Raw genomic sequence first — 27,693 nt, 5'->3', positions numbered from 1 at the left:
TATATTCAGCTTCATCAGTCTGAGTTAGTCATATCAAGTGGATATCTGACACATTTAGAGTCTTTTTAGCATCAAATTCCCTCTTTGTGTTTCCTCGGACAGTGTTTCCCTGTTGAGCTGCAGGTGGAAGTATAGTAACAAAAAGAGGAACTTTGGCACTAAAAAGACTGTAACGTTGAAAGATATCTACTTGATTTGACTCATTTGGACGCTGAAGCTTCATATTAGCTTCAGATAAACTTTTAAATACATTTTTTGCACAGAAGGAGGACTGTGGATTTTGTCCCCCATCACTTCCATTGTAAGTGCATTATGAAGGGATCTTCTAATGGTCAGTATGGTCAGTATGAACAGGAGGAATGATTACAGCAAGAAAAACCGTGAACCTGTCCTTTTTAAAGTAGGGAGAACACTACACACAAACAGGGATTTTGAAGAGTAACGACCAAACCAGCATCTAACGAGTCTGAATTGACATTTACAGGTATGTTTACATGCTGTTTAATGCGCTGCAGCTGAGCAGCTAATTATCTACCCAGCCTGCTAACCGACGTTAGCGGTGCACTTTTCCCCTGGTGAATGTTTCTTTGGTGGCTCATCCAACCAGCTAAGGTGCAGATGTGTGTTCATGTCTGAGAGTTAGATAAGAAGGAGACTTTTAGCAGGAAAGCTAATGTGGGTTGTTGTTGAGAGTGTGTGTTGTTGTGTAGCCGGATGCAATCAGGCTCAGTGTGACCGTCTGCTCTGACTATGATAGAATGACACGTTATTGTTTTATGCAAAGATTTGATTTGCGGTGTGGAAATAAGGACTGGAGCTACATAAGTGGATGATGGAACAGTATTTCATCAAATTAATGTTAAACTAGGGGGCAATATCATGAGATCAAAGAGTTTCACATATGAATTTCTCCCTTTTGGTTTCAACACAGGACACATGATTTACAGATATGTTGCTGTGGGAGACAAAGGAAGGCAGTTTAATTTCAGTTGGACTTAAATGAGTCACAACTCTCTCCTCCTGTACTGACTGGTTTTAAAAAGGCTTTGGGGGGAAATCATTAAGAGAAGCAGAGGAAGAGGATGCAGGCTGATGAAGAGCCAACACACCCAACCAACGTTTCATCACAGCAATTATTAAAATATGCTGAATGAGCTAATCCTACCTCTTTCATACTATATCTGATATTTCAGTAAGAGGTTTTTAATGTTTACACAAGGCTTAATGGGTTTTTTTTTTGGTTTCTTAATTAACAGTCAAACCAATAATGTAATTAAATAGGAAAGAAAAAAAAGTGACAACATAGAGCGAAAGTAGCTGATGTGATGGAAGAGAAAGACAGACGGGAGGAGGAGGAGAGGCTTCTGGGGACTAACAGGCAGGAAGTAATGGACTCTTTATTGAATTAGATGCTCCACAAAACCAGAACAGTCATTGTTATCCAGCTAAGATCCTGACACAACCACTGATAACTGGATCCATTAACCCGATTGGCTGCACAGCCCATTAATCACAAGACATTTTTAAAATGTTTAATTCATTTCTCTTGGTATATTACGCCGGCTGCCATTTGTAGCTATGGTTTTGGTTTGTTGTGTGTCTGACAGATGTTCATTTGTCATTTGAGGTTTTGAGCATTTTTCCCTTTCTTTGTGTTATTTAGTAGGGGTGTGCCCGAATACAAATACATTATGCGGCAAAGCAAAAATAGTGTTTTTTTGGGGTTTTTTTTATGAATATTTGTTTCATACAAATATTTAAAAAATTATTTGTTTTCAGGAAGAAAAATAAACTATGTCAAATACCAGAGTGCAGGTCGGTTACATCACTATCTCAGTGTCTCTCCTCTGCTCCGCTGTGACGTCTATCAGCAGGTCTCAGTGAGGGGAGTCACATCCACCTGCTACATGACGCACATTTCCTAATTTGGACATCACTCCCAGAGTTGAGGGTGTTCACCAGAAATAAAGCTGAACTACTGACACACGCTTCATGAACACTTATTGTAACACTTTAATTTTCTAAACTTAAAAGCGTAATAAAAACAAAAACAGGATTTTTAAGCCCCTTTCCATTATTATTCGAATACAAATACAAATACTGGGCTCTCTGCACATCCCTACTATTTAGTATTAGATCAGTTTTATCGCTGTTGTTCTACAAATTTTCATAAAAACTAGAATGAAAACAGACCCTAAACGGAAAAAATGTTAACAAACCTCTGCAAAATGGCAATAAGCAAAGTGATACAGTATTTTTCTCCTTGTCAACAAATCTCATGTTTGGATTCAAACCAACAATGAACTGATCGACTAACAAGTATTGTGATATATCTTCTTCCTCCGTTGTTGTCCAGAAACTATTAAAAACATGTCAATGAGCCACACCGCTGCACCGGGTGACATGTTCCTTCATCATGAAGAGTTTGGTCACATTAGTGGCTCCAAAGACTAATGACAGCGATCAAGTTTTCAGTCTCGGTAGAGTAGTTCTGTGTAAGACAGACCGTCCCTGTCGCCTAGAAATTACATTCATATACAACAACAGCAGAGACACATGTTCACATCCTGAGTCGTGTTTGTGTGTGTTCAGGTTTAGGCAAAAAAAGGATTTTTTGGTTCAGGTTGGTGAAAGATGGTTGTGCAGCTTAAATGTTAATATGACATGTTGTGTTTCAAGTAACTTGTTAAACCAAGTGCTGCCAGAGTCTAAACACAACCATAAAAGTTTAATAATGCTGTAGTTTCTACTACTATTGTACTATATGCAGTTTTGTTTACAGTTTCACCAGCTTGTTGTGCTACGTATCACAACCTCTGGACTTTGTACTAAAGTTCTTTGAGAAATTCATGATGTAGTACAAAGTCCAGAGGTTGTGATACGTAGCACAACAAGCTAGCGAAGCTGTAAACAGAACAGCAATCCTGCACATGCTCAGTGCTGTCTGCCTTATACAGAACTACTCTCTGGAGAGTGAAACGCTGTTGCTTGATTTATTTTTTTTGTGTGTTGTTGTTGTTGTTTCAAATGCTCCATTTCATTCCTGCTTCCTCACGTCTGTTGAATCAGGCCATTATCAGCCTAATATCATGTATTCAGGGGAGTCGCGGTTTTTACAGGCCAGCTGATAGCCGGTAAACAACCGGAGGCTGTGCAGACGTGGCAGTTCAACAAGGAGCTAATAAGCGCATTCCTTCCGGCAATCATAAAACATTCAAGAGACATGACTCACACTTAAGATTTGGAGAAATAACAGGACAGAAGATAAAGTGTGGACTAATTTTTCTCAGCATCGTTTCACTTCCTTCAGTATGTCCACTTGATGAATTGATGTAGCGCCTCTCTCAGCAGCACCTACACTGACGATTATGTCTGTTAAAACTGTTATTAGAAGCATAAAAATACAATTACATCACCGGATATGCAAGTACACATATTTTTAGATTCTCTGCGGAAATCGAGCTCCTCAGTCCTGGCAAGTCTCGCTCTATCCACAGAGACAGACACTGTGGACCACTCTGAGTTTGCACTAACAACATGTTTTAGCAGACTGCTACTCTTGCAAACCGTTGTGTTTTCAGTGGTTGAAACTCAAGTGAAACGAGGTGTGGGGAGAGATAAGGGTGTGTGAGATTACTTGTCAGGCAAATTGCTTTCACATCAGCCTCCTCACTCTGTTCAGTCCTCTTGGACTCAACAACACAGTCTTCTCTTTTTTTTTTTTTTTTTTGAACCTGTCCTCTTCTATTCAGTCCTCTACCAGCACAGAGTGAGAAACAGACAGATAGAGAGATACAGACTGTAGATGGATGGATAGATAAATAGATTGAGCTTGATGAAAAGCGACAGGATCTTTATTGGCGTAAACTTACTCAAATTAAAGCGGAGTCTCTGCACTTTAATGTGGCCTCCGTTCAATTTATTTCAAATTGAATGTGTTGAAGCGCAAAGCCTGACCAACTAAAATGTGTAACTTTCCAAATGTTTATTGTCTGGATTGTATTTTAGTCAACATCATGATGGTGCTAGAGAAAAAGTCTTGGGGGTATTTCTGCTCTGTATTTCTCTGTTTTGTGTCGTCAGGTTATGCTAACCCATTGTTGCTAACTTTGGAGCTAACCCCCTTTACTTTTCTAGCATTTGGGGAAACAACAGACGTGACTTTTTAGCATTTATTAACTGACACACTGTAGTCTGTGCTGTACATTTACTGCCAGACTGACAACTTCCTGCTAACCTTCTCGTATCCACCGTCACTTCTCTGCCCCTCGCTCTTTAACCACTCGCTACGCAAACGGAGCCACGCTACCAATAGTTTCCCAGGCAACGACACAGAGGTTGACTCACGTACCAGAGACTCCCAAACGCTCAAATCGACTTCCGAATGAACGGATATTCATGGCGGGAGTTCTCGTTGTGTCATTATGGAGAAACACAGATTCAGTAAATTCATTCAGAAATAATGGATTACTCCTGGAAAGCTACTGATGTAGCACTTTTATTTTATTCGACCAATGAGAATTTAGACGGACGAGAGCATATCGACCAACTAATCGACTACAGCCCTACTAAAATCATTAGAGTATTTATCATCTGGGAACCATGAATGTCTGTACAAAATTCTGTACCAATACACGAAGCAGATGTTTAGATATTTCAGTGAATAGGTGAAAACTTTAATGCACCAGTAGCACCACAGGAAGGTCACAGGATCACCGTAACCATCAAAATGTTTCTTATAAGAAATGTGAATATGTGTAGTAAAGCTGATGGAGAGACAAAATTCAACCTCATAGTGGCAAATATATTCTACAAAACTGTGAAAAAAAGCTACATTAATGTATCTAGACACACACACAAAATAAAAAAATATTAAATCTTCATGTATCGCCTGAACTGAGATAACGAGACACGCAGAGGATGTGAGAGAAACACAGACAGACTCTCACATGTATCCTGCAGAGTCTCAGCAGGTCACACAGGTCACACGGCGGCGATGTCAGCAGGAAATGAGCTCATATCGTACCGACGCTCCTTCACTTGACTTAACGTGACCTCACGCCCTCCTCACCCGGGGGGGTGGGGGTGGGTGGGTGGGGGGGGGGGAGTCCAGGTGATGCCTCAAAAATTAAAATAGCGGAGCAAAGGGACAATATGAATAAAATGTCAGGAATATGCTTAACATAGCGATTGGGGAAAACAGCGCCTTTGCAAAAAAAAAAAGGTCTCATTTATGATGCATGACTTATCAAATGCTAAGCTTAAAGTCACACACTGCTCTGCCCTTTGAAAAGCTAATCCCGTCCCAGATGACCCCAATACGCCCTTTAGCTTTAAATGTAGCAGATTTTTCTTCTTTTCTTTTTGTTTTTTTTTGTAATTAGGAATCTGTCCAACCTTGTGTAGAGCAATACTCTTGGATTCAACCTCCTGACAATAGTCGTATAAGATGCATTTTTGACAGGCAAAATGTCAAATCTGGCAAAACAAAAGTTTAAGCATTAAAAATAAAGCCAGGATGAAAAAAAAAAAAAAAAAAATGTCTGTGGCAGAGTGAGCTCTGCGCACTGATGACCCAAATCCATCTGATTTCTGCTTCCACTTTCTCTTCATAGGAAGACATGCTGGGCTTTTTGAGGTTTTGCATTTTACACACTAATTGGCAGCTCAGCAGAGAGATGGGAGGGAGGGAGGGAGAGAGAGAGAAAGAGAGAGAGGGATAAAAAAAAGAGAGAGCAAGACAGTAAAGTTGATTTAAAAGAGAGACAGACAGAGGGACAGGAAGGCATGGATCTGAGAGGGAGATAAAGGAAGAGATGACAAATGTAGTGGCACGCAGAGCGTAAGGATAGACAACCTCACCCCCCCCCCCCCCAACAAAAAAAAACTAGGCTGCTGGAGAGATAAAAGCAGAGAGAGGGATGGAAGGAAATAAAGTTTAGAGATCTAGAGGAGGAGGAAGAGATGGCACAGATCTAGACATTTTGGCTCAGAAGACACTGAAATCCAATAAAACACACACAATTCCCAAATATCAACATTCAAATGAGCCAAGTTACAAAATCCATCTACCTTCTGTTGAAAAATTCAACAAAGCTTCATTACAGCAGAGATGTGAGGTTTGCTTAAACGTGTGTGTGTGTGTGTGTGTGTGTGTGTGTGTGATAGTCCCAAATGCCGCCAAGTTAAAGCAGCAGAATCAACACACACACACACACACACACACACACACACACACACACACACACACACACACACACACACATACAAACCTTTACCCTATTTATAGTCATTATTTATAGTCTTATGTCAGAGTCACTAGATGTGTCACCAGGCTGCCACACCTTGTTGTTTTGCAGAGCAGGTTAAACTATTCAGAAATGGCATCATTGTGCATGTGAGTAGTACTACACACGCTCCAGGAAATAATAATATAGATTGAATTTTGTATTTTTTTCATTTATTTATAGTGCAGAAGTTTGTATAGGGGAGATTGTGAGAGTTCCAGGGATATCAATAGAGCCAAATGAACAAATTTCACTGATTTGATCCGTATCAGCCGGCAGAGATCAATACGTCTAGTGTCATTGTTCTGATTGATATCAAGCTGCGATGTCACGTTTCAACACCTCCAGTTTCCACACTTGCATGAATGTAGCTGTTCAAACTATTACTGGAGAAAAAGTCAGAAATTTGATGATTATGTACCAAGATCTCAAGTTATAGGGAACGTCTCTTTTCTTTGATTTCAAAGTGGATTTACTGATAATGATAACGACGCTCTCATAGCCTCGTTTTCTGCTGAAAAAGCTGAAAAAAAAGCCGCTGTACACTACCTGCTCAGCACCAAACAGACACAGTTAGCTGTAGACTAGCTGGTGAACATAGTGGAGCATTTAGCAGCTAAAGAGCCAGATATTTCCCTCAGGAGTTGGTAGAGAATAAAAACAGAAGCTAAAAGAGAGTGAATATTGGACTTATATTCACCAGGTGGACAGAAACACGACTCCACATGAATGATAATGTTGCTCCGTAACTGCTGGATGTGGAAATAAGCAACTGTTTGCTAACATGTTCAACATATCAACTGAAAAGCTGATGATGTGTCAGAGTTTTACTTGTTTCTGATGAAAACTAAAGGACATAAATCAGTTAATGCAGGTTTAACAGACTGATGAGAAACTGACATCTTTGTAAAAAGAAGTTTCTGCTGATTTTTTGGGTTTGACAGTTATAATTTTGAGATTTTGATGCAAATTGCATCCTTCAGGCACAAACAGTTACCCTCAAACTAAATCCTAACAGCGCTGTGAGGAAGTGAGGACTGCTCTCGCCTTCCAAAGACGTCCTCACGCTTAAGCAAAGCTCTCAAGATGAGATATGAAGCACACGTAAGAGCTTTTAATAAGGTGCATGTGCAGTGACTAATGTTTCCACATAAAGCACGTCTTCATCAGAGTAATTGTTCTCCCTGTTGATGCATCGGTTTGATCTTAAAGTTGGCTGATGCACACAGATTCCTTCAACTTTAGTCTCAAACTGGTCCTCACAAAGATACATAAAATACATAGAAAGACACACAGAGATCCTTCACCTGAGACATGTACACACGACTTTGTAAAAAGGGGCAGATTGAGCAGAATAAAGACAAGATTAGGGATCGTGGAACAATTACTCCTTTTGTGTTCAGCGTCTCTCAGAGCTGTCGAGTATTTCGACAACACTTTGGTCATAAGAAAGAGACAGATGGAGCGAGTCGGCTGTGACTTCGCTGTGGGCACTGAGGCACGGAGGTGAAGAGGAGTTCACTCAGTGTGAACTTCTCCTCATGCTGCACACTTTCAGGCAGGTCAGCAAGGTGACGTTTCTCCAAGAAGAGAGAAAAATATGAACCGAGTGTTTGTATTTGTCGCTTGTAATGATGACACATAAAAGGTTATGAAAGCTGCTAAACATTCTGCTAAAAGTTTAAACATTAATACAGCATTTAGGGAAAGAAATAATACTTCAATTTACTGCAGATGCATCGCCGAGGCAGGTAAACATTGGCCAAATTCACTGCTTCATTCGAGTCAACGTGTCAAACTGAGGAGACATTAGGTGTGAATGTATCGAAGGGTTTATAACTGCCTGTTATTTCCAGCTTTCCTCTCTACAGGAGAGCACAGTTCATCACGTCTGATTGTGTATTCATCTCAGTTTCCGCAATTTTAAGCAATGTTGAATGATTACATTTGCAGCAGCCTCTGTTGCAAGATGGAGAAAAAAAAAAGAAGAAAAAGAAAGGCAAGGCAGAATAATAAGACTGCGATGAAATAATTTGGTCCCAAATCATTCAGACTATTTGTGATGAATCATTACAGCCACCGATTTGAGGAAACATTGAAACAGTCTATATGTATTTATTTGGCTGCACAAAGCTAAGATGAGCTCAGAGCTGCACAGTGAAGCAGAGCTAAAGACACATATTGACAGGCTTCCTGCTCTGTCTTCTGTGTTTTTTTTATTGCAGTTTGTGTTTTTCCTGTGCAGGTGACTGACAGGCAGAGCTGGCTGGTTTGGGGGGTTAACGGGCTTTTCGTGACCTGAGTGTAACCTCTCAGGTACAACTTCCTCCTAGGCTGTGTGTTTCCACCGTGGCTGGTCGGGTGGAAAAGGACGTAAATTTCATGTACAGTCAAAAAAAACCCACTAAAACTCCCATAAAAGTCTGTAAAATACTGTATGATGTTCCCTGAGACACCCACGGCTCATTATGAGGCAATGACATGTAACCTTTGGGGCGGCGTAGTCAAGGTTTAAATGTTAAAACGGGGTTCTGCCTTAAGGTGAAGATCATGTATGGAGACAAAGCCGCCTGATTGGCTCATCATGCAAAAAAATATTCCCAAGTATCTGAACGTTTTACTCACCAACTTAATTTCTCAGATCTGTGGATGCGGCGACATCACTGGAACAGTCCTGAAAGAGGCAAAAAAAACACAAGAGGTCAGATCGTCACACTTCAAACACCTGGTTCAAAAATCTAGTCGAAGACACTTAAAGGACGAGTTCACAGTTTGAAGTCTGATTTGAAAAGTCTGTTTTAAGACAACAAGGAGCCTGAATGAACATTGAAACATGTTTTTCTCGCTGTAATCATTCCTCCTCTTCATACTGACCGTGCATCGTGTGCCTGAATACAAAGACATTTGTTTCATACAAATATTTTAAAAATTATTTGTTTTCAGGAAGAAAAAAAAAAATGCAGGTCGGTTACATCACTATCTCAGTGTCTCTCCTCTGCTCCGCTGTGACGTCTATCAGCAGGTCTCAGTGAGGGGAGTCACATCCACCTGCTACATGATGCACATTTCCTAATTTGGACATCACTCCCAGAGTTGGGAGTGTTCCCCAGAGATAAAGCTGAACTACTGACACACGCTTCATGAACACTTATTGTAATACTTTAATTTTCTAAAATGAAAAGCATAATAAAAACAAAAACAGGATTTTTAAGCCTCTTTCTGCTTTTATTCGAATACAAATACAAATAATTTTGCTGCCTCAACAAATACAAATACTAGGCAGGACTGGTATTTATAGTGGAAGTGATGGGGGACACTTGTGCGCATGTAAACACACTCACTGTAAAATCAGCCAATCCTAGATATCAAGCAATTAACAATACAATAGGCAGCGTAAACCTGAGAAAGAGTAAATACATTGATAAGAGCCAACAGGCAAATTATCCACATATTCATCAATAAAGAATAAAATCAATATGAACGAGGGACGATTCATAATTCACAGTAAATTTCCTCAAATTAGTTGTAAATAGAGTAGATAATACACTGAAATCTACTATACTAGATAGTACTGCAGATAGTGCCAGGTAATTAAGTTAATAATATAATTATTTAATGAGTCTGTCTAACTTAATTACATCACACACACACGTCTTTCCACATACTGTACATTCCCATTTTTGTATTTTTCTGTTCCATACGGAGTATCCGGCCGTCTCGGCTGTCAACAGACTGTGAAATGATCACGATTACTGACTTTTTAACACCAACAGGCACACTGGAGAGACTGGCAGGAGCTGTTGAGCCTGTTAGCCGCTCTCAGCGAGTTCCTTTGATTTATCTCCAGCAAAAAAAAAAAAGCAAATGATAGGTCCACTTTTTGAAGCTGTTTGCCCCCTCCCACCCCCCCCCCCCACCCCTCTCCTCACAAAACTTCACACATCTCAAGCACATCAAACATTTCAAGTGATCACACCCATATATTTTGCCCCCGAGAGACAGGGTCTGCAGGAAGGTTGTGGGTTACGGTGGGAGTGCATGACGGTGGGAGTGTGAGGGTGTGAATTTGTGAGTCCTGCAGGTTGAAAGACGGCACTAATGTTCGGAGGGGTTGTTTTTTTTTTAACGCTGAGTGATTTAAATTATGTTCAGTATTTCTTAGCATGTTTTATTTATTCATTCAGAGTGTTTTGTAAAGATTAAAACTTCATTAAAAGGTAAAATAAACCCCAGAGTGTCGTCTTTCATGCATCAAATGTAAGTTTAAAGAGCTGCTGATCTGCAGGAAAGAAAAAAATGCAGGTTTTTGGTGTCCATGCTGGTTTAAACACGCAGGCTGATTGGATGCTATACGGTTCTTAGCAGATACTAGTCGCTGACATTTCAACCCAACAAAACTGTCAATAATACTGCAGCAATATCACAGTATCCATGGTTTCCAAATGTGTTGGTATCAGCCTCTAAATGCCAGCATTGTTCAGTCTGGTAGTAACAGTAGTAAACACTGAAGCAGTTATAGTTGTAGTAGTGAAAGTTATTAGGATGATAAAATAAAACTTAATGGCTTTACAGACATTCATAAGTGGAACGGGATGCTAATAATAGTAAAAACAACAGTTATAATAGTAGGATTTTCAGCAGCCACAGTAGTTACCTTAGCAACAGTATCTTCTCTACACAAAAGGAGTTACAGTTTTGTCATTGTCATTGCAAAGAAGAACCTCTTCATCCTCATTTTCAGACCTTTTTTTAGTCCGATTGAATGTGACTGGTTGGGTTTTTTCTCCTCGGTGTAATCCGTCTGGGGCAGATCTGTCGTACTCGGGACCAAACCGACCACACAGAGACCCTTTTAGAGGAAGTGGTCTCGGTCTGGTCACGGACTAATTATGGAGCAGTTCATTTCTGGTGGAAACGTGATCTGACTTCTATCTGACCGACTACGAGGCTACGAGTGTGAGCAGGTAATGGTCATAAATTTAAACCTGCTGATGACAAAATAAATAAATAAATAAAAAAAATCAGAACCTGCAATTTTTTCCAATTTTTTCTGTTGGTTCAAACTGGCACCAAAACACACGTACAATCGAAACTTTTGTCAACTTGTGAGTTCTATTGTCAACTTCAGCTGCTAATAAACACCAACAAAATTGCTTTTCTGTTACCCTGAAAAGCTCAATGCAAAACCAAAAAGTGCTGTGATATTCACAAAGGGGACGAATTACCCCACGTGTGTGTGTGTGTGTGTGTGTGTGTCAGCTGTACAAGCAGCCTGAGGCGCGGGGCGCGTGTCTGATGTTAGCGAGAGGACGCTCAGCTGTTAAACACGCTGACAACTGGAGAGAGAGAGAGAGATGACTAGACTAAAAGACGACAGCGGTGAACTAACAAAGTAGACAGGAATCCTAAGACTTCACTGTATGGCTGCTATGTGCATGTGTGTGCTCATTACTGTGTGTGTGTGTGACTCTCTGATGCCCTTTTTCAGACATTTGACTCATGTTAGTGTAGTTGAGTGTGTGCGTGAGTGTGTGTGCGTGCCACGTCATGTTCTAACCCATGTAGATGTGTGTGTATGCGTGTGCGCCCTCTGCCCTTTTCCAGATGTCTGAGTTTAAGCGTGTTCCTGTGTGTGTGTGTGTGTGTCTCCCCTCAGAGCTATAATGAGGTCTTGGGGGACTGCAGGCCTTCTGTCTGTCTTTCTGACCAACATCCCACACACACTGTCAGGATCCTGACCCACACTACTACACAGTCACACACACACACACACCTGCTAATAATACACTTCTACGATTCAGTGTCAAAGAGCAGGACACCATTAGAGGAGAATGGAGAGAGTCTAATTAGGTAGCGAGTTCTGAAAAGCTCAATGTTCACTTTACTGTAATTTGAGAGCAACGAGAGTGAAGGAGAGAGAGAGAGAGAGAGAGAGAGAGAGAGAGAGAGGGCACAAATGACTTTACCTTTGAATGATGTCTGAATGTTTAAAGGACACATATTATATGCACGTTTCCAGCTCTACATTTATATTCTGGGGCTCTACTGGAATATCTTTGCATGATTTCCAGTTAAAAACTCCTTATTTATCTTCTACTGGTCCTTTATGCAGCCCCTCAGTTCAGCCTCTGTCTGAAACAGGCTGTTTTAGCTCCTGTCTCTTTAAGGCCCCGCCCTCCCGATGAGCCCACTCTGTTCTGATTGGTCAGCTTTCAGGAAGCTTCATAAACAAACTATAGTAGCTGGATTTCACAACGTTTTTTCATTCTTTACTTGAAACGTCAACTTCTCAAATCCATACATGTTGGACCTGAAATCCGATACGATATACGAGAGTGGACGACATAAACGACACATGTAAACACCCTAGCAACGACCTTAGCAACCAAGGCTACAGAACAGACAGCTGTTTATAGGCATGTGCAAAGTGTTCACAGCAGGTTGAAGCCCTGACTTTTGACTTGCAGGGGAGCATTTTTACATCCGTCTACATCTTGTTACTAAAATGCAACATCCAGTGTGCACTAGATATCTCACACATACACTGGATTTAAGCACGTTGTACCCTTTGATTGGAATCACTTGTTTATTTCATCCCAGCTGCAGATTTTTATATTTATTATCAAATGTTTTTATGGCTCTTGAGACTTTCTGTAGCTTGATAGTTTATATTTGTTTTGCTGAGGTCATAGTTTCTCCACTTTATATATATATATACAAGAAATCTGTATATGAGTGGGTATGTTGTTATGTTAGAGAACATCTTTTACCAGCTGGTGTTTTTCTGCTGTTCTTTTGTTAAAGCCCTTGTTGCCAGTTTTAAGTGGCAGTCCCAACGGTAGCGTGCTGCAACCTGTCTGTTTACCCCTGAAAACTTTACCGAGCTGGAAAAAACAACTTCAAACCAGAGAAAAATAAATTAAAAAATACATTTTCTGGGTCACAGAAGCGGATTGACTGAGTTATACAATGTCACAGAAAGGTTATAGAATTTTATACATAATAATATTAATAAAAATGACCCAAGAGGGCAACAGTTTTCATAATTTGATCAGAGTTGTTGTCATTTGTGTGTCATAAATGACTATAAAGTGAATATTACAACATATAACTTCATATCGTAGATCATATCTAAGCAGTAATTTCAGTTAAGCTGTATTTGGAGAAATGTTTTCAACTCCCTCTTGGTTTCTCTCTGAGGAAATAATAATAACTATATTTACACGGCACTTTCAAGGTTAATGAAGCAGAGAAAAAGGGAACAATCTCAGTAATCAGCTTAAATAAAAAAAAGATTTGTGCTGCTGACACCAATAACACCCACAAGAGCTGATTCAGAACATATTGGGCTCCCAGCAAACAAATTAAAAATGCTACTTCTGCATAATGAGCGAAATAATAAGGTGTCAGTTCAATACGTGCTCATACTAAATGAGTTTTCAGCCGCATCTGATAAGAATAATATATCCATGAGTAGATTACTGATCATTTTACAGGTTCAGGCTGATGAAGACTTTAAGTAAACACTTAACAGGAAGACTTTTATTGTTATTAAATACATTTAACACAGTGAAACGCTTGAGATAATGACTTTCACATTGTTAAGGAGCATTTAATAGCAGGTGAAACCACTTCTACACATCCAAAAATAGGATAACAAGTCAGACCAGAAGTGCTGTACTCAGCCAGTACTTCTATAAATGTCTGTTTTATCTGTTTTATCTGCATGTCGACAGACACACAAACAGCCTTTAGCTGCAGTTTTTCTTGGTTTTAACTGGCCAATAGTTTGATAAATGCAAATGATTATATTATTATTATTAATTTTTTAATGTGGTTGATTCACTTTCATTTTTTTTATTATTGTAAGTTGATTACTGTATGTTGTCCTTTTAACTGTAAAGTGCATTCACTACAACTTGTCACCTTTTAACATCTATTTAACATTGATGTTTTTAATGTGGCTGTTTCACTTTTAATTGTTATTATTGTAAATTGATTGCTGCGTGTTGTCCTTTTTAACTGTTAAGTGTGTTGGGACCCTGCTGCACTCTAAATAAATTGAATTGAATTGAATTATATTCTATTAAACATCCGTGTTAAAGACACAATACCTCAAAACACTGAATATGTGAACTTTAAAAAGTGGAATTTAATATTAAAAGTCATTAAAAAAAACGGTATTAGCGTCATTTATCTTACAAATGTCTTGAATATCGTCTCTTTCCTGCTGTAGACGGTAACATTTGTTGTGAGTTTTTTTTGGGAAGTGTGTTTGGAGGCTGTCAAGGAGACGTTCTACATCTATAAACTACAGTGAGACTGGTGTGACAGTTGATTGTGCTGCAGGAAGCTGTTTAATCCTTTATTTGTAGAGTCTCAGTCAGAACCATCAGACCTGCAGAGAAAACTGTCACTACTGCAGCTACAGGAGGAAGCTCAAGAGTCACCAGTTTAACAGCTTAAATTAATTATTTTGTAATTGTAAGATCAATTTTCTGCCATTTATCTGGGTTCAGGTTAATTGATAGGAATTATTTTTATAATACAGCTGGGAAGTGCTGAAAAAATGACATAAATGTCAATAAATTCATGTATTTAATACATAATTACAGGCCTTATTGTCCCGACTGGTTTTCTGTCATTGTTTGAGTAGTATGACTGTGAAAATGGTAGTAAATTGCATTTTATGTGGTATTAAAAAAGGTCTTTAATAGTCTTGATTTTAATTCGGTCAACACTGCAGAAATATGGTTCACAGAAGTGTTGTCTGACTGCAGAGTGGGATAGTTAGAGATATCGATCGACTACAGAAAAAAAAAAAAAAAAACATTAAAAAACATCCAATCAGCTGCAGCTTACAGAGGAGGGTTGGAGGTTGGGGGGGGCAGCGAATTACAGATGCAATGTTAAAATACATGAGGTGTTTACTGCAAATACGATTCCCTGATTCAAATACACACATACACACACACAGCAACACACACACACACAGTAACACACACAGTCTTTCCTGTAAGAATCAATAAGTGCTGAGAGGGTCAATGATGAAATAGACTGGAATTTGCATGTGTGTGTGTGTGTGTGTGTGTGCATGATCGAGACAGCAGGTCGGCTAAAGTTTTTGCCTCTCTGGTACTTTGTGTGTGTGTGTGTGTGTGTGTGTGTGTGTGTGTGTGTGTGTATGTGTGTGATACAGGGACAGGCAGGGCGACAGTCACGCTGGCGAGTAAAGATCCTTCCCTTGGGCAGTTTAAAAAGTAAGAGAGAGTGTACTTGTACTTCTATATTTGTGAGGACCAGTTTGAGATTCACAGAGGACATTTTTATGCTTTTCTTCACATTTAAAGGGGACATATTATGGTTTTTTTTTGTGATTTTCTGTTATTTATATACAGTTGTGATGTCAGATGTCTATGTTAAACATGGTCAAAGTTCAAAAATTTGAGGTGAACGAATGAAGAAATGTTCCCTGCACGTCAAATGTCAGGGATCGATGCTCTGGTTGCAGTCACTTCTACTTCCTCATCGTGATGACATTGTATTTTATTTAAAGGCAGAGCCCAAAAGGCAGAGGATTACTGTAAAACAATTGTTTTTCGTGTGTTTGTTTCTTTGTTTCTTTCTTTATTATTACGCCACTTCACACCTAAATTTGACCCCCTAAACATACTCAAAAACTCACCAGATTTGGCACGCACATCAGGTCTGGTTAAAAATTTGATAAAATGTAAAAAGTAAGTGCCAAAATGTGCTCTCTAGCACCACCTATGTAACAAAATGGCTGCCACGGTCCGTAAGTATGTCGTAGAGGGATCAAACCAAAACTCAATTATTCGTCTCATCAAGACCTACAAATCATATGCTGACACCCCTGACCTAAATCCAACAGGAAGTCCGCAATCAGCCTTTCAAAATAAGACTTTGCCCCAATTTCGGACCCCGAACAAACACTATCTCCTCCGAGGGCGATAATGGTATCGGCTTCAAACTTTGATACATGACTTATGACACTGTGCTGAAAAAAAGTTGTTAAAAACTTTGTAATAACTCGAACGCTTTGGATTTAATAAGCTCTGAAAGTTGCAGTGCCAAATCACACCTTACAATGTAAACCAATGGGGAGGCAATCTATGGGCATGAACTTTGTGTCAAACAGAGGCTTCTGACATCTAAACTATAAGTCTGACCACTTTCAAACCTGTATCAATGGATTCGCCATGAAATTTCCTACTAAAATATGATTTTTAATGTAAGATTTAGCCAAAGTCATGGGATTTATGAGGAGATTTCACAAGAAGCGTACTCTAAAATCCTCCTCTCCAACTGCTCCTGGTGATGTCACTCCCTCAGTGCTGTGAAACATTCCGCAATACACACTCATTATAAAATCACAGGAGGAGCAAGAAAAGACTTTAAAACTCACACTCTAATATCTCAAAAACAATAAAAGATAGAAAACACATGTATATTCAAGATTTGTAGGTCGAAGTCTCGTGACTCATTTAAAGTTCAAATGAAGTTTGTATCTAAAACTATGTGGAAGCAGTAAATGTTCAAAAAGGTGTGGGTTCGCTCACACTCTCCATTCAAATCAAACTTTGACCAGGTCATGTGGGTTAAACGTCTTCCCTTTTCTAAAAATAGACTTGTAGTCTTGACTGTATGTATTTGGGTGTTGAGGGATGATGCTGTGTTTTTGTGTTTGCTTGATAAAAATGTTTGAAATAAATGATTTTTTTTAGATGCTAGAGAATGCGTTGTGACAGTGAGAGTCCTCACATGTATAGTGTTTAACGTGTGTGATGTGTAGTCTCACACACACACACACACACTCTGGCTTGGCTCCAGAGGGGATAGCAGCAGTGGCTCCATCAGTCAGGCTGTCAGCCTCAGAAAAGACACTGACAGCAGCTCTATTCACACTCATTTCACTGCAGCATCATCTGCTATGAATAACACATTTGACAACTATTAATAGGCCAGAAGAAAACCTTAATCGGGTGTTACATTTTTCCCAGAACGTGTCGTTGCATATGCACAGAATTTGTGGAAAATGGAGTTGATGTACAAAGACAGACAGAAGTGGATTTTATAGAGTTAAGAAGTTGTTTAAAATGAAATGTATTATGACCTTGTTTGTGTTTATTCTGTTAAACATTGATTTGATCCGGCTCACACTTGACTTTAATTCCAGAGTTTGCCTCTCTAATGATCTGACACACTGGCAGCGGCAGCAGCAGCAGTATATTATTTTGAGTGGTGTCTCACTCGTTATATCACAATGAAATCTCCCCTAATTATCCACTTCACTTCTGCCTCGCTAATAACGGATCATCGTCTTGGTCATCCTCTGTTTGTTTCCAGCTTGTTACTCATCAAAGTTAATGATGTTGTTCCAAGGTCAGCAGTGTGTGTTTTTACCCGACAGAAGGAAACAGCAGATTGTCTTTGCTCAGATCAGTCGCTCTCTCCTTTCTCTCTCTCTCTCACACACGCCTCACACCTCAGTCTCTCCATCTTTTACAGCTCATATCTGATGATGTCACACTAAATACAAAGGTGAGCCGACTAACACCTTCAGTCGGTGATCACAGAAAGGCTTCTCTCACTATAATTACACCGTACTTACAGGAAATCCTGAACTTGAAAACCTTTATGTCATTCCTACACCTTCAACATTCTCTCTTTACATTCCTCTTTCTGTCTTTTTCCTTCTCTTTCCATCCTTCCTTTCATTCTACTCTTATCTTCTGTTGCTTTGCTCTCCTGTATGTTTAAGCATGTAGATAAACTGATTACACTGAATGCACAGATAAAGGTAATGAAGATCATGATAGCATCAGAAAGTAAGTGGAAAAAAACACAATGACTTCACTTTAAATACTTTTCATATTGTTTATTTTTGGACTATCATGATGCAATCTTTCTTACTTGCAGTGTCGGATGTAACATGAATTAGTTATAACATGAAAGCTGCCTTTCTTCCCCACCTGCACCATCCAACTCGTTCTTCAAAGGCACCATTTTGCATCTGGTTCACTGCCTGCAAATGTGGCTCATTTGCTTAATCAAAACACCCCCCAAAAAATACACACATTTTAAATCTTGACTAATCAAAGTTTTTTATATTAACGATTAATCAAATTACTATATGTGGAAAAAGGTCGCTCATAGTGGCGAATTATCTCCTAATTTCGCAGCCCGCCTCGGCACAGTGGAGGTTTTATGCTTCTTTTAGTTAATTGTTTTGCACAACCAAACGGCAGAATGACACATAAGAAATGTTTTTTCTATCAGCAGGATGACATCATTTGTCACTCTTGAAAAATAAACATGTTTATGATGGTGTGGTTGGTTAGAGAAAGATCATAATCTCCTCCTTAAATTAAGGGGAGCCTTTATTGTCAAAGTTAGAATAATGACCACCTGGTTAAAGTTAGAGGATGATCCATTAAATTAAAGTGACCGGATAAGAACGATTCAGGTCTTTATTGCCTACAGCTGTGAAACTTTTGAATAACATGTGATACTTATTCGTTTCCTGTGATATGTTTTGTTTCAACATAAATTGTAAGTCCCTGTTTCATATGTATTTTATTTACCTCTTAAACTCCATGATGACGACGGCATCCTCAGTCAACATTATTGTCTTTCAGAGGTTATAACGTGCTCAAGTTTTAAAGCTAGAGTAAAGATTCTGGTATCATATGAAACTAGATGACATAAAGCATCTATTGGCCGTGTTAGCTTGTCAGGATTGAGGCTAAATAACGCTCCAAAGGAAAGGAGAAACTGGCATGGTCATTTTCAAAGGGGTTCGTTGACCTCTGACCTCAAGATATCTGAAGAAACAGATAAGACATGCCCACTTTATACTAATCACATGCAGTTTTTTTGCATGCAGTATAAATGTGTTATTTTCACCTATTATACAAATGGTGTATTTGAATATTTCTGCATACTGGGGTCCCTAAACAGTCTTGGAATTGCATAAATTGGGTCTGACTGGGAAGCTGAGACTCTTGTGGACTCAATGAGTCCAATTGTATTCATGTTTGTTGATGTTAATCCCCAAAGTGGCCGTTTCATTGTAGCGAGACCATTTTTTGAAACTTGACGTCACTGTATAAAATGATCTATTGTGACCTCTAGTATAATCACAGCCTCATGAAACTTTACAACCACAAACTAGAGACCGAGGGCATTCAGAGGATGTTTGGCTCTCCTGGGTATACTGACAATAAAGGAGTTTCTGAGCAATTTCCAGAACAGAAGGGCTCACTATCCAATTGCTGATGGTGGTGTCTTAATGTGGTATTCTGGAGGGATTTCTGACCATTTTTATCAATTGGTGAGAAATGGTTAAATTTTGCATCAAATCTGTGTAACAACAAATGGTATCAACCCAAAAATTGCTGCAACAACTTATGAGACATAATTGAGCATAGGAACGGCCATCATATACTAACCCTAACCCTAACCACCCCTAACCCTAACCATCCCTAACCCTAATCCTAACCATCCCTAACCCTAACCATCCCTAACCATCCCTAACCCTAACCGTCCCTAACCCTAACCGTCCCTAACCCTAACCATCCCTAACCCTAACCGTCCCTAACCCTAACCATCCCTAACCCTAACCATCCCTAACCCTAACCGTCCCTAACCCTGACCCTAACCCTAACCGTCCCTAACCCTAACCATCCCTAACCCTGACCCTAACCCTAACCCTAACCATCCCTAACCATCCCTAACCATTCTTAACCATCCCTAACCATCCCTAACCCTCCCTAACCCTAACCATCCCTAACCCTGACCCTAACCCTAACCCTAACCATCCCTAACCATTCTTAACCATCCCTAACCCTCCCTAACCCTAACCATCCCTAACCCTGACCATCCCTAACCATTCTTAACCATCCCTAACCATCCCTAACCCTAACCATCCCTAACCATTCTTAACCATCCCTAACCATCCCTAACCACCCCTAACCCTAACCCTAACCATCCCTAACCCTAACCATCCCTAACCCTAACCATCCCTAACCCTAACCATCCCTAACCATCCCTAACCCTAACCGTCCCTAACCCTAACCATCCCTAACCCTAACCGTCCCTAACCCTAACCATCCCTAACCCTAACCATCCCTAACCCTAACCGTCCCTAACCCTGACCCTAACCCTAACCGTCCCTAACCCTAACCATCCCTAACCCTAACCATCCCTAACCCTGACCCTAACCCTAACCCTAACCATCCCTAACCATCCCTAACCATTCTTAACCATCCCTAACCATCCCTAACCCTCCCTAACCCTAACCATCCCTAACCCTGACCCTAACCCTAACCATCCCTAACCATTCTTAACCATCCCTAACCCTCCCTAACCCTAACCATCCCTAACCCTGACCATCCCTAACCATTCTTAACCATCCCTAACCATCCCTAACCCTAACCATCCCTAACCATTCTTAACCATCCCTAACCATCCCTAACCACCCCTAACCCTAACCCTAACCATCCCTAACCCTAACCATCCCTAACCCTAACCGTCCCTAACCCTGACCCTAACCCTAACCGTCCCTAACCACCCCTAACCCTAACCCTAACCATCCCTAACCCTAACCACCCCTAACCCTAACCATCCCTAACCATTCTTAACCATCCCTAACCATCCCTAACCACCCCTAACCCTAACCCTAACCATCCCTAACCCTAACCACCCCTAACCCTAACCATCCCTAACCCTAACCCTAACCATCCCTAACCGTCCCTAACCATCCCTAACCATTCTTAACCATCCCTAACCATCCCTAACCACCCCTAACCCTAACCCTAACCATCCCTAACCCTAACCATCCCTAACAGTCCCTAACCCTAACCCTAACCCTAACCATCCCTAACCCTAACCATCCCTAACCCTAACCATCCCTAACCATTCTTAACCATCCCTAACCATCCCTAACCACCCCTAACCCTAACCCTAACCATCCCTAACCCTAACCACCCCTAACCCTAACCATCCCTAACCCTAACCCTAACCATCCCTAACCGTCCCTAACCATCCCTAACCATTCTTAACCATCCCTAACCATCCCTAACCACCCCTAACCCTAACCCTAACCATCCCTAACCCTAACCATCCCTAACAGTCCCTAACCCTAACCATCCCTAACCCTAACCCTAACCATCCCTAACCCTAACCATCCCTAACCCTAACCGTCCCTAACCCTAACCCTTATCATAATGATCTAAGCTCTTATATACTCTAAACTTTCAAAATACTACGTGCACTAGAAGGTGCTGTCGCTTGAACTTGTTTTTCTTGGGAGGAAACACCATTACTCGAGTTATGATTACTCTGAGCATGACACACTTCCTCTTCATCTGCACTGGAGTTTTGTGCTTCAGCTGTGCACTTCAACCGATCGACTGGAGACATTGTATTTTTATATCGTAGCCTTTTTTTTTCCATCTCTTCCTCTCATCCGTCTCACCTGATCAGTCACTTGTTTTTTTTTTGTCTGTCTGACTCTTACTCACTCTTCTATTGTTGTTTCTTTGACTTCTCTATTTACATCTTATATAACAGATTTGTCATTTGTTTCTTAAGTCTTTAATGTTCTCTTTCTCTCTGCTTAACCTTCAGTAATAGGTCTAAGTGAGTTCTCATGTCTTTAGATTTGATCAGGAAGGAATGTGGTGGTTTTTCTCTCCGAAAGCACATGACCAGTCCGCCTTTTGTCTACACGACAACAAGTCATGATGATAGGATAGCTCTACTTATACATGCCAGGCTTGTTATGTACTCTGATGAAAACTTCATTTTCAAGGCATGAAATTAAAGATAACTTTCGCTCGAGGCGGATGGATTCAGGAGCGAGACTGGGACTCAGATTCTGAATGTCATGCATGAATTTTCCTCAACGTTTAGTTCAGGTGTCAAGGAGAGTTCAGAGAGCTGCTTTTCTGTATCAGGGGTTTTTTTTTTTTTTTTAGCTTCTACTTTTAAATTCAAGGACATAACAGCGTTACACACAGCTTCAGGGACTACTAATTTGGCAGGTACAAGTAATTCATTACTGTGAAGTCTATACAGTTTATAAATATACTATTCCAGTCACTTTCTGACGCAAGGATCCAGATTCTTCAGACACAATTTCAGGGTTTGTCAGGGTTTTTTTTTTTTCTTTGAAATAAATAATTCAGCCTATAGCCAAGGCTCTCTGCAAATATTTCAGGATCCACCTTCTGTCAATGAAAACACAGTCAAGCTAACATACAGACGATTCCACCAGCTTTTCATGGTATCCTGAAACAAACATTTTGACTATATTTTACACCTTTACACCTTTAATTCCAGCTTAAAATAATTAAAAAGTGAATATACTTTCTTGGAATGAATGAAATTATTTTACAAAAAAATGATTAGATGAAGAAATAAGTAAATATTCTAAAATTAGGGCAGTAATGATTGAATCAAAATCCCAACACTACATTTTTATAAATCAGCAGCCATCCATTCCTCCTGTCAGTGGACTCAGACTCCCCACCATCTTGTTTTGAGAATCAATACTTCCCTTCACAACATTAAAACTAAAATAACTGAGGTACAACTAAGGATTAAAGATCAATAAAATAAGAATCATTAAACCAGAGAGTGACATTATTGTAGCCCCTGGTAGCTCTGTGTATTCTGGCCGTGAGCACACTGCGTATAATGTAGCAGAGAGCTGCTGGTGGCTAGCAGCTAGGCTAACGGTTCCTAAAAGTTTAAAAAAGTATCTTTTGGTGGCCACTTAGGAACTGTTTTCACTTTACCCCGGGATTCCACCGCCATCCACCGTTTAAAATCAGTTGCACTCCTATTACAGTAATTACCGCAGCCTAGTCAAAGCTGATAAAGTGCCGTATTTACTGCAGTAGCAGGGCAACTAAACTGCCCATGTTGATTTGGTAATTTTCCTTGATTTTTGTGCTTCTGCTATGGTTAAGTAGGCTACGTAGTTAAATGGTTTCTTTATTTGTTTTAATTGCGTTTATTGTTGATATACGACCAGGAGTCTGCACAGGGTGTTTTATTTTGAAAATTGACTGGATGCTCAACGCTGTTTCTGTGTCTGACTTCCTGCCCAGCTCGATCTGCTCTGTGCTGCTTCACATGGTCTCCGTAGAAAAATAGACGAGGCGCCTATCTTTAGCGCAGCGGAGCGGAGAGCCGCTTCTGGGACACTTCTGAAACGCGGAATTTAGGGGTTACAGATATCACCCCAGCACCACAACGATCTGTAAACGTTTTACCTGCCGTCAGGGCGTAAATGTTGTCTAATAAGGAAGCAACATAATTGAGCGGAAAATCACCCAATCCACCACAGATCCACTTGTTTTCGGTGTGTGGTGTCAACCAATCAGGGGCCACCAGGAAAAGCTGAATATATGAATATGTATATGAATACATATCGCCGTTAGACGCACAGTCATCGTCTTCATTAGTCATTGCACGTTTCTGTAATTATCTATGATTTATGTAAGTAATTTATGAGAGTAACAACTGAAACTTATACACACAAACACACACAACAATAACAAAAAAGATTTCTCATTATAATCTGTATTTCACAATTTGAAAACCAGGAGGAGCGACGGCCTTAATGGACTACACGCTCCTGAAAACCAAACATTTAAAAACCATTAGAAGCAACAGCAGTTAAAACTTATTCAGTCTTCTTCAAAAGTATCTTAACAGCAGAAAATGTGAACGGGTCCAAACAAAGAGCAGAGAAACACAACAGCTGCAGAGCTGAAAGTCATAAAGAGAAGAAAAATGTTTTCAAGCCAAGTCAGAACTTCACTTTCTTCTTCTTTGTGTTCAGTGTCAATAAAAACCGAACAGAATATATTTTCTTGTTCAGCCTTTTGTGGAGAAAACTTCTTCTCCGCCTCTGAAAGTCTGCTACAGTCAACGGAAGGTCACATGACCAACAAAGTCAGCTCTGATAGGTTACTGTTGGTGGAAAGTTGCATGTTGTAGCAACGCTACTAACCAGGCAGATTTTATTTTTATTTTTGATGAAGTTGACCCGAATACTCATGACTCACTCAGGATGAACCCACGGTCCACTCTTGGACAGCGACCCAACAGTTGGGAACCACCGCTATATAGAATATGAATGCAAACTTTCAGTGCAATGAGTTTTTATTCACTACATCAGACAAAAGTCTTTGCAAATATAAAACAATAATTATTATTATTTTGATAAACAATCGTTTTGAGCAAAAATGTCAAATGATGTCATCATCTTTAAGGGAAATTGTGAAAAGCATTTTCTACTATTTTCTGATGTTTTATAGGCCAACAATTAATTGATTAATTGATATGAAAATAATTATTAGTTTCTGATGTAGTTTTCTTGGAATCAATCATTACTGCTCTGATCTAAGATAAAGACAAACTAAAAAGATTTAAAACTGTTTTGAAAATGTTAAATAACATTGAGATTTTTGTTTAAAACATTATGATCATCTGTGTTTTTGTTGTTTTTAATATTGAGGACTTGACAGGACACAGTGTTGCCACGACAGCCTGAAAATATTGTGAATGTTTCCATTTTATATTTAGTGGTTTTGTTTCTGTAGCTGCATCAGGGTGACAGCGAGGAGGAGATTTGGAGAGGACGTACTCGACTGTTCCCCTCGGCACAGATTACATTTTATGATCAGAAGCGCACACACACACGTATGCACACACGCATGCACGCACACACACACACACACACACACACACACACACACGCACACACACACTAGAAAATTACATGTCACATCCGATAATTCAGACATGAGGTGAGGTGTTGATGACAATGTAATGGCTGGGTTGTGTAATACAGCTTAATGAGCACTTAAACACGTCCTTCAATTACACAACGGCAAATCCGTCCATTGTTGCCACTGCTTCTGTGTGTGTGTGTGTGTGTGTGTGTGTGTGTGTGTGTGTGTGTTTGTTGGTGCCAGATCAAGGTTAATATTTTGAGGTTTAAGGTAGAGAGGTCAGCTACTTGAGAATTTGTACCACAGCTTTTTTTTTGAGTCACTAAAGTCCTCTAATGCTGGATTATGTTTCCTCACCTGAAAGTCGCGTCGGATAAAAGCTTCTGCAAAATGTTAATGTAAGCGGCAACTAGCACATCTAGAGGCTGAAGCACCTTAAAGAGCAACCGACGGCCGCTAGATGATCGAACTGACTCTCATTCAAACTTCTCTCTAGAAATACTGAGTCAATCATTGTTTTCAACGAGTCATTCTGGTCTCAATCTCTAAATTCAAGCCCTCTAATAAGTGTGCTGGTTGTCATTTTGGAAATTAGTCCATTAATAAGATTTGACGGCTTATAGTAGCTTTGATGTCTGCCATATGGACATTGATTGACAGCTGTGATTGACAGTTGGCTCACCTGCTGCTCTCCCCGGCTCACACTGAGTCGGACTACTCAACCACACATGAATTCACACATATAGTTGAACGAAATGCCGTCTGTACAGAGTCAAGGGCAAGTCAACATACTGTACATACAGCATAGGCTGTATATATATATATATATATATATATATATATATATATATATATATATATATATATATATTTATACTAGGGGTGTGCCCGAATACAAATAGATTATTCGGCAAAGCACAAATAGTGGTTTTTTTTTTGTTTTTTTTTTTACGAATATTTGTTTCATACAAATATTTCAAAAATTATTTGTTTTCCGGAAGAAAAATAAACCATGTCAAATACCAGCGTGCAGGTCAGTTACATCATTATCTCAGTGTCTCTCCTCTGCTCCGCTGTGACGTCTATCAGCAGGTCTCAGTGAGGGGAGTCACATCCACCTGCTACATGACGCACATTTCCTAATTTGGACATCACTCCCAGAGTTGGGGGTGTTCCCCAGAGATAAAGCTGAAGTACTGACACACGCTACATGAACACTTATTGTAACACTTTAATTTTCTAAAATGAAAAGTGTAATAAAAACAAAAACAGGATTTTTAAGCCTTTTTCCACTTTTATTTGAATACAAATACAAATAATTTTGCTGCCTCAACAAATACAAATACTGGGCTCTCTGCACATCCCTAATAAATATATATGCATATATATATGTATATATATATATATATATATATATATGTGCACAACTCTGCATCCTTGAGTAATGTAACTCTGGGCTTCAAACCGGCTCCAATGAAACCCAACAGGTGATGTCACACCCCGCTACGTCCATCTTTATGTGCAGTCTGTGGTTTAAAGTCGAGGTTAGAATAATGATAATGTCGCAGGTGTGAGCGCGTCTGTGGTTAAGTTGTCAGTCATTTCTGTGACCTCACAAGTGTGACTGAAGGACAGCTGTGGGGTCCCCTCTCGACCCCCAATCGACCCCCCCAATCGAGCTGGAGTGTTAAATTACTCCCATCAGCACCAACCCACGTCTTCCTGTCATTTCCCATCATCCACCTCACCACTCTCTCCCTTTTCTCTCTCTGTGTCGTCCTCCTCTCACCTCTCAGCTCCCATCCCTCTCCTCCTCTTTCATCCGTTCAGTCTCTCTCCATCTTTCAATCCATTTTTTTTTTTTTATCCTTAAAGCTCTTGAGTCCCTTTTTACTTTGTTATACGACCCCGGTTATCGGTTCTCCGTGTCCTTCCTTGATCACTCCGTCCCCTCTGGTGGGTCATATGATCCTCGTCTTCCTCCCTCCCGCCCGCCATCCTTCTGTCTCCATACAGTAATGATTTCAGAGAACCCGAGACCACCCCAGAGAGACAGACTGAGATGGGACAGAGGGAGGGGAGAAGTATGGCCGGATCAATACCTTTTAACGGGAAGCTGCTCTCAGTTCAGGTTATAGATCTCTGACACACACACACACACACACACACACACACACACACACACACATCCATATGTATGAACATATACTCACACAGGCACATACAAATACTGTAAACACACACACACAAAAAGGCAAACATGCCTATGTACACACATTAAAATGCAGGAAATGTGCATATTTGCATATTAACATACATGCTGCACACTCACATGTTAATGTTCACATCAAACCAAGCCGTTAACACCAATTATCTGCTTCGGCTTCTGTGTTTATGATCGAACTGCCTCCCTGTCAGCAGCTATCTACAACTGTAATTTACAGCTGCAACGATTAAGTCTGTTAATCAATTATTATTAAATTAATTGCCAACTATTTTAATAGTCGATTTTTTTCATTTTTTTTAAGAAATGAGCTTCTCAGATGTGAATATTTCCTGGTTTCTATCTTTCTTTAACATTTGAGGACGTCATCTCGAGCTTTAGGAAACAACGATCAACATTTTTCACCATTTTC

General features: G+C 39.9%; 1 protein-coding gene across 1 annotated transcript in view; it reads right to left on the bottom strand.

Annotated features, from left to right (window-relative positions):
• The window catches only part of LOC122980362 (poly(rC)-binding protein 4-like), a 179,759-nt gene that overhangs the window by 112,713 nt on the left and 39,353 nt on the right, over positions 1-27,693 (bottom strand). Inside the window, exon 2 of the mRNA XM_044348301.1 lies at positions 8,913-8,961. The gene's annotated coding sequence lies outside the window, so the exon portion shown is untranslated. The remainder of the gene's footprint in view (positions 1-8,912; positions 8,962-27,693) is intronic.

This window comes from Thunnus albacares, chromosome 4, assembly GCF_914725855.1.
Source record: "Thunnus albacares chromosome 4, fThuAlb1.1, whole genome shotgun sequence".
NCBI classification, from domain to species: domain Eukaryota; kingdom Metazoa; phylum Chordata; class Actinopteri; order Scombriformes; family Scombridae; genus Thunnus; species Thunnus albacares.
The sequence above is the reverse complement of the archived record's forward strand: the minus strand, read 5'-3'. Positions and strand labels throughout refer to the sequence as shown.